Here is a 14,962-nt window from a genome sequence, read left to right on the forward strand (position 1 = left end):
GGCCCTTGTGGTCTCTTCCAACTCTGTCATTCTATATATAAGTAGCACTGTGAGGCAGAGTCAGTTTCATTTAAAGAACAAATCTAGTCACTGTGAAATGGGAATGGTTTTGCTATATTTATTTGCTCTAACTATTCAACTGTTTTAAAGTAAAATTCTTTTTAAAATATCTCTTCACAGTCAATGTTTCTATCACTGCATCACAAAAAATAAAAAATAAATCTGAAATCTCTGAAGATAAACTGGGACTTCTGCACTTCTGGAATCTTATACTTGCAATGAAATGGGGCTGGGAAGGGAGGCAGGAACTGACTCGCCTTCATATGGACACTGCTTCAGGCTCAGAGGGCTCAAATACATGACAAAGCCCTGACAGTTAAGAATGACACCAGATATGAGGCATTTTCCCAACAGCCTAAACCTTCCTTACACCAATCTGTTGCCCTCCAGATGTTGCTGGACTACAGCTCACATCATCTTACAATTGGCTATTATTATCATGGATTATGGAAGCTGTAGTCCAGAAACATCTGGAGGGACAAATTCTGCCTATCACTGCCTGACAGTGATAGTCCACCTAGTCTTCAGAATTACTACGTCTTACTAGAATAACAGGCGATGGCACAGTTGTTCCTAAGTATGCCACTCTGTTTCAAACTGCTCTTTCAACAGTAGTTAGGCTGTGTTATCCAGGGTCTCTATATCCTGATATGGTTTAGACCTTTCCATCATTGTTCCCAAGATCCAGCAATTGGAATCAATGTTACATAAGTCAGAGAGTGTCAGGGTCAATAGCAGTAGGAAATTAGACAAATGGCTAAAACATAGCTGCCAAGTTATCCCTTTTTTACAGGGATTTTCCCTTATGCTGAATAGGCTTCCTCGCGAGAAAAGCAAAAACTTGGCAGCTATGGGCTAAAAGGATGCAGTTGGCTCCCTTCTAAACACATTTTGATAGAGGAATTTTTAGGAAAAAGATGGGTGCTTGTCTACAGATGGGGTGTTTTTCTTCTTAGTAGTAGTTTTTTTGGTTTTTTTTTAGTTTTGGATGTTCACCTACTATTTATGAACCATAGAGTCCAAAAATATTGCACAAGTGATTATCTCCTCTGTAATTATAAAAATTATGGTAATTAATTCACCTGGAAAAGATCCAGAAGGCAGAATGGGAATTAAAAAATAAAAAATGAGATTTGAAATGATTAAAAGCACCCTGGTGTTCCATTGACAGCTTGGGTCAGGGAGGAGAGGTGAGGCCAAGTTTTGGTTTTGCATTGTATTGGTTAGATTTCAACTCATAGCATTCAATGAATTTTTTTGTGGCAGTGCTGAAGTAAATGAGAAGGTGGATACCCGCCTCTTTAAGAACAGAACTGGCAGAGTTGGTTGTCAACAAATACATCCTGTTCAAGTCAGGCTGATTATAGCAGCAATATTGTAGAGAAGCAAAGGAGAGTCTATGTGTAGAAGGATATTTGTTATCAGGATGTTGCTGCTGCTGCTTCTCCTGCTGTTTCCCAATATGGTGCCCAAAGTGCATACTGTTGTTTGCAGTGGAAATAATATTGTGCATATTCCACATGAATGGTATGAACAAGGTGACCTTATCATTGGTGGGATAGTGTCTCATATGGATTACATATTCCCCAGCATTTCCTTCCATGAACACCCATCTCAGGTCTTTATTGACAGCCCAATGTAAGTAAACGGCTCTTAGAATCATTTCATTCATTCTTTCTACATTTATATCTGACTATAAAGCACTTGGTATATAGTAATATTTTATAACCTGCTTCAAGATAAATGGCATCTCTCCATCCTCCCATGAAATATAGATCACTCGCTAGACCTCACTAGTTACAAGGATGGTGTTCAGGGTCTGCGAGCAATGTGGACACATTAGGCACAGAGCCATGGGAGTGCTGTCCCCAAACCTCGTAAGCAAGGCACTTGGATTTGAGAAGGAGTCATGGGCTCTGACAAGGTCCTCGAGTCCTCCTCCTTCCTTCCCAAAGCCTAGTTAGCACTTTCCCAGATTGGGGAACTGGGCGGGGGGCTCAAGGATCATACCCGAGCGAGCCTTGTGTCTCCTTTCTTAAGCCGGTCACAGCTTTACCCACCTTTGGGAAGGCCATGCAAGGGCTAAGGCTGCCCATAGTACCCAAATCTGCCACTACCAATCAATCCCCTATAGCTAATTTTTAAAAGCCAAGATGGGCAAGGGTCAAGGGGCTGTTTGGCAGCTTCAATTCTTCAAGCCCAGTCACTACATCCTCATGCCACAATAATTTAAACTGATCCAGCAAAGATGGAAAAGAGGCTGCACTGCATACCATTTCACTCACTCTAATCATGGCATGCAACTCCGAATCTTATTTATTCCATCCCTAAAGTGTTTTTAAAGTTATAATAGCAGGCTGCTAATGTTATAAGAAAGATGCTCTCTTGGGCCAAATAACAAACGTATATTCAACATTGAAAAGCTCTTCCAGACAGCTACTTGTGGACACAAATGTACTGAAGAAGTATGCTGTCTTCATGACTGCCCCTTCCCTTCCAAATACCGGGTGCAGAAATGAAACCTCAGCCATGTTTGAGCTGATTCAGCACCACTTGCTCTCTAGCCATTGATCCTCCTGCCCACAGTAATTCAGCATGGCAGACTTGCATTGGGGAGATTTGGGTTCAAATCTCCAATTTCTTGGCCACCTACAACCTAGGGGCTCTCGTGAGTATGTAAGGGGAGAGAGAAGAGCTGTGATATCCAGCTTGAGCTGCTTTGTTGAAGGATGGTATAAAATTGAATTCATGTCTAAAGCACATTGAAAGCAATCAGGGATAAGCTTCAAATGCATTTAGTAATAATAGGAAGATAGCCATTTTACAGTCTTCACTGCTAGATCGTCACTGGGCATTCTTCATATTCAAAATGGCAACTGTCAATCCCAGTTTGCATTGCGAGGAAAAAGAACTGATGTAGTAATGATTTCAATAACTGCATGTCTCTAGTGATGAAAAGCAACATGGTTAGAAAAACTGAAGATCATTTCTCAAACTATGTGTTCAGAAAAACTTATTCAGATGGAAGAGAGATCCAAACATTAACTCTAAAAGAACAAAACAATTTCCATATTTCCAGCATGATTTTATTAGCCAGTCGTATCCCTCAGATCTAGGTGTTGTGCACTGTTTAATACCCCATAAAATAGTAACGCACTTTATTTACAGAGTGATTACGAAGTTCTACCCACACATCCTCGCCTTGGTGTTTGCTGTTGATGAGATCAATGAGAATCCCAAGATCTTGCCCAATATCACTCTTGGATTCCACATCTATGACAGCTATTTTGATTCAAGTATGACCTACCGAAATACTCTGGACCTGCTATTTAACTCACATCACTTTGTCCCCAACTACATATGTGGCATTCAGAAAAATGTAGTAGGAGTCATTGGGGGACTTAGCTCTGACACCTCCTCATCCATGGCAGATGTCTTAGGTCTTTACAAGATTCCACAGGTAGAATATGGGTATTGAAATATTGGTATTTCATGCCGTTATTCATACTTTTCTCCTTTCACTAGGAATCTGTTGATGCATAAATATGAAGTGGTAAAATGGAAAAAGGAAACAGGTTGCAATATATGGGTATATTTGGGAGGGTATAATATTAATACCCAGCAATGTACATGAAAGAACCCAGGTGTGTGTATAATATATTTAATGGAAGATTGTTCAAAAAGTTCCATTTGGATGAATGGGGCACATTGATGGGTTCACATTACATTGTTCCTGAAAGAACAGCCCTAGCCGCATGAGAGGTATACCAGTCCCCATTCATAGTGATGAAACTGGCTTACAGAGGCATAAATAACTTGAGACAACAATGTCCCTCTCCGTAGAAATCATAAGATCCCCTCCCTGTATAGATATGATGATGTTTAGTACTGTCCACTTTCAGAGGCTAATTGAAACAAATTTCTTGTTATTTTTCTGGCATTTGGGAATGGATATATTCTAACCAATATGGTATTGTTCTGCTGCATTCCTGGACTTCTTTTTAGTTGCCTTAATTTTTGCTGGTCTTTTACTTTCATAGGATATGGTTTATTGTGGTCACATAAGAATAAAATGTATAATATTCAGGACACCTTCAGGATTTCCAACAGATCCACCCAAGAGAGATCTTAGTAGTTATGGCATCAGCCTCTCCCTACAAGTGTTATAAAGATTATAGACCGAAGGAACACGATCAATTGCTTGTAATTCTCCAGTTCCACTTTGGAGTATTGTTGAAGGCAGTGCAAGGATTAAAGCTCTCCTGCTCTTGGAGAGAATCCTTGTGTACAAATCTGCAGCTGTGATGAGTCCCATAGTAATAGGAATTGACATCTACAAAAATAATTGAGAAATATTGTTTCTATGTAATGGAGTTTGGCCCTGTATAATATTAGTAAATGTGGGATATACAGGATTTATATTCAGATAAATGAGTGTGTTGTGTATTCTTGTTTCCACTGGGAAAGGTTTGGCTTTTTCCTTTTTCAGATTTCATATGGTTCATTTGAACCAGCCACAAATGATCAAATCAAAATTGCTTCCTTCTATCGCATGGTCCCCAATGAAGATCTTCAATACAAGGGAATTATTCAGTTACTTTTGCATTTTGGATGGAAATGGGTCGGGCTCATCACTCCAGCTAATGAAGCTGGAGAACATTTCTTACAGGTCATTGAACCAATGCTTTTCCAGAATGGAATCTGTTCAGAATTCACAGAAAAAACTGATAACCACCTGCATTTCACTGGTAACATAGTTGATATGTTGAGTGAAACAAGGATTTTGTCTCCAGCTTTCATGTCAAGCAAAGCAAATGCAATTGTTATATATGGAGAGAGTACATCTATTATATGGCTATCAAGTACCATAGAGGTAAGGAATATGATTCAGCTGATATTACCTCCATCTAAGAGGAAGCCACCTTTAGGAAAAGTGTGGATTACAACAGCCCAAATTGATTTCATATTATATTATTTTTAAAAAATGGTGAAGGTTAATATACAAATGTTCCATGGTGCTATCTCCTTTGCAATTCACTCCAATGAGATTCAAGACTTCTCAGACTTTCTAAGGAGTGTAAAGCCTTCCTGGGCAGATGGAGATGGTTTTATCAACGATTTCTGGGTTCAAGCATTCAGTTGTTCACTTTCAGATTCCACTGCTTCAGCAGACACATGTACTGGAGAGGAGAAGCTGGAGAGTCTCCCTGCACCATTTTTTGAAATGAGCATGACCGGCCACAGCTTCAGTATCTATAATGCTGTCTATGCTCTGGCACATGCCTTACATATTAGGTACTCATCTGAAGCCATTGTCAAAAGGATAAAGGGTGGAGACAGACTCTCTTCTCAGAATGTAGAACCTTGGCAGGTAATGTTTCCTCTGTGTTCCCCCTGTAAAGTATTCAGTGTTGTGTGCTGTATTGATATATAATGTGAGTTGGCATTAATCTATAAGTAAATAATTAAAGGTAATAAATACATGAAAGATTAACCTTAAATCATTATTTTTCCTATAATTATACTAAACAGACTTTAGATTACACAAACTTTCAGAAATGACAGAATGGCAGCCACTACTTGAAAGGTTAATAATTGTTCGAAAAATTCACTGCTTTTTAAACATTTAGAAATGGCACTGTTCCAGTATTTCAACTGGCATTTAATTAGACCAGTGGTTCCCAATTAGCTAATTACTGAGGACCCTCTGTTTTTCAAAAGCTAAGCTATGGACCCCTGCTTTAAAAAAAAAAGATAACTGTATGCTTTTTTTGGAGAAAATGTGAGGTAGCAAAGGATTTTAAGTATACTAAAAAGCAGACCATAAAATTTGTGATTTTACCATGCAAAAATGACAGAGATTTAGTTGGAGCGGAGCCAAATTTTATTTTAGTACAAATGAACAAATTATGACATTTCCAGCAGCTTCTAAACCTATATCTATATACTTATCTTTATCTATCTATCTATGTATATATCTGTCAAACCAGGAACCCTGTGGAACTCCCTCCCTTCAGATGTCAAGGAAATAAAGAACTACAAAACTTTTAGAAGACATCTGAATGCAGCCCTGTATCAATAAGTTTTTTTGTAATAAATTTTATTAGTTTTCAATTACAATGATCCAATAATAGCCTCATTATATCAATGCCAAATTACAATTCCTAATATCAATCATTCAAATACCCAATTACATAATTTAGGTGGCCCCCTGTCTGCTGTAATTGATGATTTGATGATTTACTTTACTTCTGCGTTCCAAAATCTTGTTAATTTCAATTATATTCCAGTCATAATAGTAATCTCTTATAAAACAGCTGCAGCTGCAATATTGATTACTTCTATTCGTATTAACACATTTAATGATTTATTAGTTTACAAGTGAAGTTCTCATGCATCCTTGTTCTTCCTGTTTGTGACATTTCATCTGTCCATGTTGTTTCTTCCTGTCCTTATAAATTATTGTGTCTATTTTTACCGGTTGTTACTGCTATCGGTCATGCCTTGCACGGAGCTGATATCCTGATGTTATTCCAAAAGTTTGTCCCTCACTCATACCATGCTTCTTTGTTTTTGCAACTTTTAACGATAGCTGCAAAAGTCACTTTGTCCCACTTTATTTTTTCACTTTATTTTTTTCCACCATTCTCTCAGTCTAGGGGAAAGAGTGATCTGACACCCTGCCAATGCCTTGTACTGGGGAGTTTTTAATGTATGATGTTTTATTATGTTTTTATATATGCACAACCCATCTGGCTGGGTTGTCCCATCCACTCTGGGCAGCTCCCAACAAAATGTTAAAAACACACTGAACCCTTTTTGGACTTCCAAGATAAGATGAATCCCCAACTCATAAGGCAAGATTCACTGAAAACCCTCCTTACAAGCAGTGGGATAGTCCTTTGATAGTCATTGTCAGGGGGGTCTCTCTACAGAGAGCCCCCACCAATCATCCTCACCAGCTCCTTGCCCAGCGTTGGCACAAGCAGCGAGTCCGGAGAAAGGAATGAGGAAGTTAGCAGAGTGGAGAGAGGGCTATCTCATGTACCAGAGCCCCAGCACCGCTCTGAGAGAGGGATAGGGGAGGAGGAGCATGGAGGGCTTTTGGACCCAGGGCAGCCAGGAAGTCAGCCCTTCCCTCCGACGCCTGAATTGAGGCACACGCCCACCCATAGGGCCAGGGGGCAGCGCTTTGGGGTGCCCAGGCTTTTATGCTGGGCGAAAACCCGCAGGAAGCCATTGCAGGGTTCTGACACGGACTGAGCAGTCATGTTTGCTGATGTTCTTGCACTGTAAATAGTATGCACAATAAAACTCTGAAAGACAAGACGGAGTGGAGCGCCTTTACTCAAGAGTAGCCGCAACCATCTCGGACAGTCATTGAAAGCAATTAGAGGTTCTTTTCAGTTAAAATGTAGAGAGAAAGAGGAAGGGACCCCCCCACACACACACGTGTGTGTGTGTGTGTGTGTGTGTGTGTGTGTGTGTGTGTGTTAAGCACGTGAACCCACCCCTTGGAGTAAGCCATTTGCGCTCTCCCCCCCCCCCAATTGCAAGAGCCCTAATAAACTGTGTCAGATTTCTCCCACCTCACTTGCCATCCAGTGACTCTTTCACAAGTTTTTCCCCTGCCAGCAAGCAGGTATTGCTTGCAAGCAGAGGCTGGATGATCCATGGAATGTTTTCCCAGTGCAATTAACAAGATAAGTGAGTACCTTACCTTCCAAGTCCCGGACTGCAGAATCCAGGACCGGCAGCCGTGTGACACCGGCAGTTGTGTCGACGTAACTTCCGGTGTCGCTTTGCCCTTCTATGGGCACCAAAAATGGCCACCGGCGGCTTCGAAAGTCACTTGTACGCATGTCAGGAAGTGTGTCGACGCAACTTCCGGTATCGCTCCGCCCATCTATGGGCACCAAAAATGGCTGCTGCCAACACCGGAAGTCGCGTCTATGCACTTCCGGACATGCGTAGATGCGACTTTTGAAGCCGGCAGCGGCCATTTTTGGTGCCCATAGAAGGGCAAATCGGAAAGGAAAAAAATGGCCACCGGCAGGAGAAAATAACGGAGAAAAAGGGAGACGAAGTGATACGGGGGACCACCGGGAAAAGGTAAGTAAAACCCGGGGTTTCCCCAGGGAAAACAGGGTACTTGGCAGCTATGGTGAGTACCCCAGCAGGGGGTGGTGCTGCAGACCCCCTGGGTGTGTTCTGTGGAACCTCTGGGGTCCCCTGAATTAGACAATTTGTTGTATGAGGTTAATGGCATAAATTGCCCAAGCGTGGTGTATCTCAAGCAGCCTGAAATGACCCTTGTGGCCAAGTGCACCATGTTCCGCCCCACATTGTGGGTATGTGGTGTGTGTGTGTGATGTCATGTGCTGCATGTGATGTCACACACTGTGAGGAGCCCTGGCAGCTCCCCCCCCCAGCCATTCAGAGGGCTCTCTATGGCATCTCCCAATGGCCTTTAGAGTCTGTAAGGGGCTCCATCGACCCCACCCATTGCTCTGTAGGAGCTCACTGCTGTTGCAGGAGGCAGCGATGGAGCCCATCACAGCAGCAGGAGGGCCTGCCAGAGCCCTTCCAGCATGGCCCCATCATTGAAAATTTTGTGAGTGGCTGGTAATTCAAGGCCCCAGAGAGATGGTGCCTATGGTTGTGGCTTTCTGTAGTTTCTCATCATCAGATAATATGCATAAAAATGTCTGGCTTCCATGGTAACTCGAACAAACAGAGCCAGGAAAAGATCTTAAATTCTCCCAGAAAAACTATTAAATTATCTTTGTTGTTGTTGTTGTTTAGTCATTTAGTCGTGCCCAACTCTTCATGATGCCATGAATTATCTTAGTAAGACTATTACAATATTACATAGACCTTTTGATTCTCTTTCCACCTAGCTCCACTCATTGCTGCAGAGGATCTCATTCAACAACAGTGCTGGGGATGAAATCGCATTAAATGAACATGGAGAATTAGCAGCTGGCTTTGATATTACAAACCTGGTCACTTTCCCAAATAATTCCTATGTTAGGGTCAAAGTCGGAAGGCTGGATCCTCAGGCCCCTCCTGGCAAAGAGCTCACCATGAATGGGGACGGAATCCAATGGCACAGAGTCTTCACTCAGGTAAGGAAATCATTGCACACACGTGGAGGAGCACTGTAGTTTTGAAAAGGGAAGTGCTGCCCAACTACTGCTGCCACTACTAATAATGCTGCTACTAATAAGGCATCCAGTTGCTTGTCATAGTCCTGTGCTGCCAGCCATGGCAGAGCTCAGTGGAGGGAGAAGCCGGCCAACCCGTCAAGTCACAGGGGGTGGGGTACATGCCTGGAGGCAGAGTTGGTATAAAAGGTCCAGGCCAGGCCAGTCAGGAGTATCTCAGTTCACATAGTCAGACAATCCAGGGGTCTAGACAGCCGAGGGTCCAAAGTCAGTGGTTCCGCCCCTTTCTCCTGGGCCATGTCCAGAAAGTGGGGGGGGGGGATGAGTGTTCAGACCCCTGGGCTCTCACTTGTGGGGTGCCTCAGGTTCCGTCCTCTCCCCCATGCTTGTTAATATCTATATAAAGCCACTGGGAGAGATCATCAGGGGGGTTGGGCTGGGTGTTCATCAGTAGACAGATGATACCCAGCTCTACCTCTCTTTCAAATCGGAACCAGTGAAGGCGGTGAAGGTCTTGTGTGAGTGCCTGGAAGTGGTTGGAGGATGGATGGTGGCTAACAGATTGAGGTTGAATCCTGTGTGAGTGCCTGGAGGTGGTTGGAGGATGGGTGGTGGCTAACATATTGAGGCTGAATCCTGACATGAAAGAAGTACTGTTTTGGGGGGACAGGGGGCGGGCGAGCGGGGGGGGGGGGACTCCCTGGTCCTGCATGGGGCATCTGTGCCCTTGAAGGAGCAGGTGTGCAGCCGGGAGTCATTTTGGATTCACAGCTGTCCATGGAGCACATTTCAATTCTGTGTCCAGGGCAGCTGTCTACCAGCTCCATCTGGGACGCAGGATGAGACCCTCCCTGCCCACAGACTGTCTCACCAGAGTGCTGCATGCTCTGGTTATCTCCCGCTTGGGCTACCGCAACGTGCTGTATGTGGGGCTACCTTTGAAGGTGATCCGGGAACAGCAACTAATCCAGAATGCAGCAGCTAGACTGGTGACTGGGAGTAGCTGCCAAGATTATATAATGCCAGTCCTGAAAGACCTACATTGGCTCCCAGTACGTTTCCAAGCACAATTAAAAGTGTTGGTGCTGACCTTTAAAGCCCTAAACGGCCATGGCCCAGAATACCTGAAGGTGCGTCTCCACCCCCAATAATTGCTAAATCCCATTCCCATTTTCTTTTATATGAAGGATGAAAAGATTCTTTTGCATATATTATTAATAATATCTTATTTCTTTGGTTTTACCATTTGGCTTGAGAAGGCTTTCAATTGAGGTTTTTGGACATGTTAACCCATATTTAGTTTTCAGTCTCAATGGAATGATGGGTGTTGAATATCATTGCCTACAGTTTATATGGAATAATTGAATCCTCCACAAACCAGCTGCTATAGTTTAACAAACGTTTCCAATTTTTTCAATCTAAAGCTTTTCATCATTGTTTGCCTAACAAATCTTTTTAAAAGAAAGGAGAAGAAAAAAGAGGTCATTTGAAAAAATGTTGGAAATATTCCTTTTTGAAAAATGATACCAGACTTTATAAAATGATTTTTTAGAGAACAAGAATTCCCAACCAATTTTATTTCCACATATCTGGTTTTATAAGGCCAGTTCACGTCCCAATACACCTGCCCACCATCTTCACTGCCTCTTCTTATTCCAATGGTGTAAGTGGTAGGGCCCGTACAAATTCACTACTTCCAAATCCCAACTCCTTGAACCACACGAAAGCGACATCAAGTGAAATTCCTAAAGTAAAGGGCATGAGGCTGCAGTTCCATCAAAACAAATAACCAATGGTAGTATGAGATTGAATTATCTGATGGTTGCAGCATTGATCAATCTAGGTATGAAAAATTATAATCTTCTTGTGTTTGTATGATGCTTAGAACTGTAGCTTTTTATCCCACTGTATGTGCTGCCTCTGCACATATGGTTCCTACGTTTAACATTTCTGGCCCTCCTGTTTAATGATAGATCACCTGATGTTAGATAAATCCCCTGAAACATTTTCTTAATATTAACCTCCTCATGTCTCTTTGGATAGGTGCCACCCCTTTCATTGTGTAATGCCAACTGCCTTCCTGGTTATGAGAAGAAAAAGAAGGAGGGCAAGAAGTTTTGTTGTTATGATTGCGATCCATGTCCTCGTGGGATGTTCTCAAATGAGAAGGGTGAGAGATGCCATATTAGCATATACAAGTTATTGTAGAAACTTCTGAGCAAAGCGGCAATGGGATTTGCTCTGTATTATTCTACTATTATGGGACGTGGGTGGCGCTGCGGGTTAAACCACAGAGCCTGGGGCTTGCTGATCGGAAGGTTGATGGTTCGAATTCCTGCGACAGGGTGAGCTCCCATTGCTCGGTCCCTGCTCCTGCCAGCCTAGCAGTTCAAAAGCATGCAGTGTAAGTAGATAAATAGGTACCGCTCTGGCGGGAAGGTAAACGGTGTTTCTGTGCGCTGCTCTGGTTCGCCAGAAGCGCATAGCTGTCAAGTTATCCCTTTTTAAAAAGGGAAATTCCCTTATGCTGAATAGTCTTGCTCGCGAGAAAAGGGAAAACTTGACAGCTATGAAGAAGCGGCTTAGTCATGCTGGCCACATGACCTGGAAGCTGTACGCCGGCACCCTTGACCAGTAAAGCGAAATGAGCACCCCAACCCTAAAGTCGTCCGTGACTGGACCTAACAGTCAGGGGTCCCTTTCCCTTATTCTTCTATTAACAATAGTAGAATAATCTCCCTTCTGTCTCAGTAAAAACTGCCACTATGAAGAAATTATATTAGCCTTCTAGGGGGTATAACATGAGAATGTGACTTTATCTGTAATGTAAAGATTTTATCTATATTGATTTTTATACATTATGAAATATAACATTCCGTGATGTTTAATGCAGTTTCCCATGCAACAAGGCATAAATATCATACATGCATTTTGTCCTGAAGACAAAACTCCAGTGGGTGCAGAATCATAGCTGCCAAGTTTTCCCTTTTCTCGCGAGGAAGCCTATTCAGCATAAGGGAAAATCCCTTTAAAAAAGGGATAACTTGGCAGCTATGTGCAGAATGCTGCAGCGAGGCTCATCATGGGGTCCCTGCCATGGGAGCATATTCACCCAGTGCTCTTCCAGCTGCACTGGCTCCCGGTGGAGTACAGGGTCAGATTTAAGGTGCTGGTTTTGACCTTTGAAGCCCTTTACAGCCTAGGACCCTTGTACTTACGGGACCGTCTCTCCTGGTATGCCCCGCGGAGGACCTTAAGGTCCATAAACAGTAATAACTTAGAGGTCCCGGGCCCGAAGTAAATCAGATTACCCTCTACTAGAACCAGGGCCTTCTCAACACTGGCCCCGACCTGGTGGAACACTCTGTCCCCTGAGACCAGGGCCCTGCGAGACCTGATTTCTTTCCACAGGGCCTGTAAGACAGAGTTGTTCTGCCTGGCATTTGGCCTGGAGGCAACCTGATTCCCTCCCCCATTTTCCCTTTCTTTTCCCCTTTTATATGAGGCTGCATTTTTAATTTTTAATTTAATTTTGATGTATGTAGTCTTGTTGTTGAGTTGTATTTTAATCAGTTGTTTTATATTTGGTGTTAGCCATTCTGAGCCCGGCTTTGGCTGGGGACGGCGGGGTATGAATAAAAATTTATTTTTATTTTTATTTTTATTAGAAGACAGCACTAAAAAATTTTGGGGAGGAGGTAATAGGAGTGATTGTCTTTTCTCTAAGAACAAGGATCTTTGGGGACAGGGTTAAAAACCTATTAAAAATCTTTTTTCTTTCTTTCCTCTTTTTTTTCTTTCTTCTTCTTTCTGGGAAAGAAGAAGGAGATTTTTTTCCACATGTGGTGGATGTGCAAGAAAGTTAAGGATTCTGGGGGAAAATATACAATGAACTAAAGAAAATCTTTAAGTATGCTTTTAAGAAAAGACCTGAAGCCTTCTTGTTGGGGATGGTAGCAGAGGATGTTAAAAAGAATGACCAAAAATTCTTTTTATATGCCACAACGGGGGCAAGACTACTGTTAGCCCAAGTTTGGAAGCAAAAACAAATACCTACAACAGAAAATTGGTGGCAAAAAGTAATAGAATATGCAGGAATAGCTAAATTGACAGGGAAAATTAGGGATCAAGGTGACGAAATATTTGATAGGGAATAGAAGAAATTTATGGAGTATATTGTGAAATCAAAAATATGAATCAAAAATTAACATGAAACTCAAAAAGATAAGATCAGTAGAACAGAAACAAATGGTTTAATGTGTCGACATCTGAAAATTATACATAGAGAGAGAATAATGCGCGAGATAAATTTGAAATGAAATAGACAGCAAAGGAAGAATGGAAGTCAACAAATGGAATGATATGACAATACAAATGTGAAACTTGATTGATTGTGAAATGCGATCTATAGAATAAGATTTGTATTAATGAAAGAAAAATAACAAATGGTAAAATATGTAAATACGAAACTATGTAATGGGTATGGGGGGGGGTGTTCAGAAAACCAATAAAAAAGATATTTATTTATTTAAAAAAAAACAACCCTACAAAAATAACCTCTCTTGCTTCCAAGATTTCAGCTGTAATATTTCTCTGATTTCATCTGTGGTTCTAAGAAAATGGAAGAGGACCACGAAAAACAAAGTTTCTCCATATATGAAATGTCAAATTCCATGCATAACTTTATCTTCAAATCATCTAGGGCACAAGCATTTGCACTAGAAGTTTTGAAACTTTCCCTCATGAATTCCTCCTGATTTTTTTTTTAAAAAAACCCACTCTTAAGCATATTCTGGATTTTTTCCAATTGTCATACAACCTTTTTGTTTTCAGGATTGGAAACCTGTGCCAGATGTCCTCCAGAACAATATCCAAATGAAAAGCAGAATCAGTGCATTCCCAAGAAACCTAACGTCTTAGGCTTTGGTGAAACTTTGGCCATGGTTTCAACTTTCTCTGCGCTTTTATTCTCTCTGATCACAGCTGTGGTACTTGGCATTTTCATTAAGCACCGGAACACTGCCATCGTCAAAGCCAATAACAGAAGCCTCACTTACATTCTCCTCATCTCCCTCCTCTTGTGTTTCCTTTGCTCTTTGATGTTCATTGGAATGCCTAATAAGGCAACCTGCCCACTTCGACAAACGGCTTTTGGCATTGTCTTCTCTGTGGCCCTCTCCAGCATCTTGGCCAAGACTATTTCAGTGGTTTTGGCATTCATGGCTACAAAGCCAGGATCCAGGATCAGGAGATGCGTAGGCAAAAAACTGGCTTATTCCATTGTCCTTTCCTGCTCTGTGATTCAAATGGGAATCTGTGTCTTCTGGCTGGCAACCTCTCCCCCATTCCCAGATGTGGACATGCACTCAATGAGTGAAGAAATTATATTACTATGTAATGAAGGGTCAGTCCTCATGTTCTATTGTGTTTTGGGCTACATGGGCTTCCTGGCCACTGTCAGCTTGACTGTGGCCTTCTTAGCCAGGAAGTTGCCTGACAGCTTCAATGAAGCCAAGTTCATCACCTTCAGCATGCTGGTCTTCTGCAGTGTTTGGTTCTCTTTTATTCCCACATACTTGAGCACCAGAGGAAAATACATGGTGGCTGTGGAGATCTTCTCCATCTTGGCTTCCAGTGCTGGGCTCCTGGCTTGCATATTTTCCCCTAAATGCTACATTATTGTGGTGAGGCCTGAGCTGAATAACAGAGAGCAGCTGATACGGAGAAATATATAA

The 14,962-nt window shown here is 42.1% G+C and overlaps 2 pseudogenes; both read left to right on the forward strand.

The window, feature by feature from the left end:
• The first annotated feature begins 1,486 nt into the window (after window positions 1–1,486).
• LOC148684057 (vomeronasal type-2 receptor 26-like) lies at window positions 1,487–3,694 on the forward strand (annotated as a pseudogene).
• A 918-nt stretch (window positions 3,695–4,612) lies between these two features.
• LOC118095571 (vomeronasal type-2 receptor 26-like) lies at window positions 4,613–14,962 on the forward strand (annotated as a pseudogene).

This window comes from Zootoca vivipara, chromosome 12 (assembly GCF_965207765.1).
Source record: "Zootoca vivipara chromosome 12, rZooViv2.hap1.1, whole genome shotgun sequence".
NCBI classification, from domain to species: Eukaryota; Metazoa; Chordata; class Lepidosauria; order Squamata; family Lacertidae; genus Zootoca; species Zootoca vivipara.